General features: G+C 46.9%; 1 pseudogene; it reads right to left on the reverse strand.

Annotated features, from left to right (window-relative positions):
* Window positions 1-710: 710 nt before the first annotated feature.
* Window positions 711-1,660, reverse strand: LOC115030638 (glyceraldehyde-3-phosphate dehydrogenase pseudogene; annotated as a pseudogene).
* Between the last annotated feature and the right edge of the window lie 1,916 nt (window positions 1,661-3,576).

Here is a 3,576-nt window from a genome sequence, read left to right on the forward strand (position 1 = left end):
CATTCTATTTCTGCAACAGAGACATTTAGAGAAACGAACACAGGATGTGGCTGCAGATGCTATAGGGTGTCATGTAGCCAGAGGTATGCACATTCTTTGACTTTTTATCAGATTCCCCCAATTCTACCATGCCTGACTCACCCCTGGGATTTGAATTAGGGACTGTGCATTTTTCAGCACATATATTACCACCATGAAGTGTACAGTTTGAATCCTGCAATCCTGGCTGGATCACAAGAAAGTGAAGAAAGGACAGATATAATGAAGCTGAGAGCAGGTGAGGTTCTCTAACAGCTGCAACATGAAACCTCACTGTGTTTGCTAGGTACAGCACAGGGGAGGGATAAGCTAGTTTTAGGAGGAGGTCTCTGAGGGTGAGCTGTCTCATGTCTCAGGCTATAAATATCCAGGAAGAGGAAGCCTAATTGCTCACACTGGTCAATCATTCCTAAACACTCATTCAGACTTTTTTGTTTGTTGGTTGGTTGGGGTTTTGTTGTTGTTGTTGTTTTGTTTTGTTTTTTGTTTGGTTGGTTTTGTTGTGGGGAAGGGTGCAGTGAACTTTATTGATGGTATCCAAGAAAGGAGGGCTCCCTAAGCCCTTCCCATTATTATGGGGGTCTGGGATGGAAACTGTGAGAGAGATGCTCAGTGTTGGGGGCGGAGTTGGGACAGGGACTCCTTAGCAACCGAGGGCCTCTCTCTTGCTCTCAGTGTCCTTGCTGGGATGGGTGATCCAGGGATTCTTTCTCCTTGGAGGCCATGTAAGTCATGAGGTCCACCACCCTGTTGCTGTAGCCATATTCATTGGCATACCAAGAGGAGGAGTGGGAGATACTGTTGAAGTCTCAGGAGACAACCTGGGTCCTTGGTGTAGCTCAGGATGCCCTTTAGTGGGCCCTTGGATGCCTGCTTCACCACTTTCTTGATGTCATCATACACGTCAGGTTTCTCCAGGTGGCATGTCAGATCCACAATGGATACATTGGGGGTAGGAACATGGAAGGCCATGCCAGTGAGCTTCTTGTTCAATTCTGGGATGACCTTGCCCACAGCCCCATGGCCATCAAGTCACAGCTTTCCAGAAGGACCATTCACAGTCTTCTGAGTAGCAGTGACAGCATGAACCATGGTCATGAGCCCTTCCACGATGCCAAAGTTGTCATGGATGATCTTGGCCAGGGGGCACTAAGCAGTTGGTGGTACAGGATTTATTGCTGAAAAACTTGAGTGAGTTGTCATATTTCTCATGGTTCCCACCCATCGCAAACATGGGGGAATCGGCAGAAGGGGTAGAGATGATGACCCTTGCTGCCTCATCCTTCTAGTGGGTCCTGGCCTTCTCCATGGTGGTGAAGATGCCAGTAGTCTCCATGTCATACTCAGTACCAGCATCACCCCATTTGATGTTAGCAAGATCTCGCTCCTGGAAGATGGTGATGGGCTTCCGGTTGATGGCAAGCTTCCCATTGTCAGCCTTGACTGTGCCATTGAACTTGCTATGGATAGAGTCATACTGGACCATGTAGAACATGTAGTTGAGGTCATTGAAGGGGTCATTGATGGCAACAATGCCCTCTTTGCCAGATGCAGTGAAGAAGGAAGCCCTGGTAACCAGGTGTCCAGTACCGCCAAATACATTTACACCAACCTTCACCATTGTGGCTACAGGACAAGGTTGGCATTGCACAAGAAGATGCAGCTGTCTCTGGAATAGGGAGGAGCAGAGCTGTTTGTTTGTTTGGAGACAGGGTTACTCTGTGCAGCTCTGGCTGTCCTGGAACTCACTTTATAGACCAGATTGGCCTTGAACTCAGAGATTATCCTACCTCTGCCTTTCAAGTGCTGGAATTAAAGGCATGACCCATCATTCCTGGCCTTTATTCAGACTCTTAAGGAAATCTTTGCCATCTCTCTGTACCTGTCCCTTATGGGCAATGGCTTTGCTAGTTTACCATGGACCAACTGGTCTTAGAGTCCTTAGCAGGACATATTCATGTCAAAATACACATTCACTCTGTCAGAGCTTTCTCTGCTTCCTACAATCACACTGCTCTGGGGAAGAATATGTGCCATCTCAGAATACATCCTGGCACACAAGCACCATGGATGTGTTTGTCCAAATCACAGTCATAGGGCTGGAGAGATGGGTCAGGGATTAAAGGTACTGACTGCTTTTCCAGAGGTTCAATTTCCAGCAACCACATGGTGGCTCACAACAATCTATAATGGGATCCAATGCCCTCTTCTGGTGTTCTGAAGACAGCAGCAGTGTACTCATATATATATAATAAATAAGTAAATCTTAAACAAAAAAACCCCACAACCGTAACTCTCTGGTCTAAAGTCTCCGAGGTTCTAAGGCACTGAAGAAGGTTCTGGAATGAGTGGCCAGTCTTAGAAGCCATGCCTGTCATGTATGATTCTGCTTCTATGACTCCTGGTCTGAGGCATATCTCAGGGTTCACAAGCTAACCTTGTATGCACACTACAGTGCAGCAATCTCTGCCTGCTGAGGTGTTTGTTGAGTGATCTGGTGTTCCTAGGTTGTGTTAGTCTGCAATGGGTGGTGCAGCTGAGTACTACAAACTGAGTGACCCAAACAGCAGAAACGTGCTGTCCTGCAGTTCTGGAAGTACAGGGCCAAGACCCAGCCAATGGCAGGACCAGTTTTTCATTTTATTTTGTTTTTCTTCAACGTTCTCTCCTTTGGTCTCTGTTCTTCTTAAAATGCACCAGTTATGTTGGATTCAGGCCTATTCTCTGATATTTAATTTAATTACCCCTTTAAAGTTCCTAACTCCAAACACTGTCACATTCTGAGGTACCAAAAGTTGGGCCTTCCATGTATAAATGGGACTTGAGGTGGTGCTTATAGCGCTGTTTTTAGCAGTTAAATGAATTGCCATTCTTACTGGATGGAGGCCACGTGCTTGCTAGCTTGTGTCTGCCTCATTGCTTTAAAAACGAGGCATAGGACCACTTAGAGTCAAACCATTTGAGGCCTTAACAAAATCCACCTGCTCCAAACATGTACGTCATAATCTGGGGGAGAGGACTGCAGGACTCAACTATGGTGCACGCTTGTTTTTATGTGAAGATGAAGGTTTCGGTTAATTGAGGAATGTTAAGGAATGGCTGCCGATAGCAGACCACTTGCCTTTATCCCATAACCACTGTAGCCTCCAAGTAAGGGCCACTGAGATACAAGCAGAACCAGACTGTGTGAAGTCTGAGTGGGGATCCCAGTTTATCCTCATGGCGCTTCAGGTACCTTGTGTGTAATAAGGCTTTGACAAAAGGAACAGTCCCACAGAAAGCCATGTCTGGGCAGCAGTCAGCATCTGCCCCTTCCCTTCAGTGCAGTGCAGTTGTGGATACCAAGAAAGGCGGTGGGGAGTCATCTTCCTAGCAGCACACTGTGGAATGCAGACTGACAAGGAGCCTCAGTGTTACTTTGGGGTGGGAGTTTTTCTTCATCCCACCCTCAACCCCTGCTTCTGGCTGAACCTGAAGTAATCTACCCCCATAATGGTCTAAGGCAGTGTGGTTCTCAACCTGTGGGTCAAAACCCCT

The sequence above is a fragment of the Mus caroli genome, unplaced genomic scaffold (genome assembly GCF_978045245.1).
Source record: "Mus caroli unplaced genomic scaffold, Mus_caroli_1 scaffold_3, whole genome shotgun sequence".
Classification (NCBI taxonomy): Eukaryota; Metazoa; Chordata; class Mammalia; order Rodentia; family Muridae; genus Mus; species Mus caroli.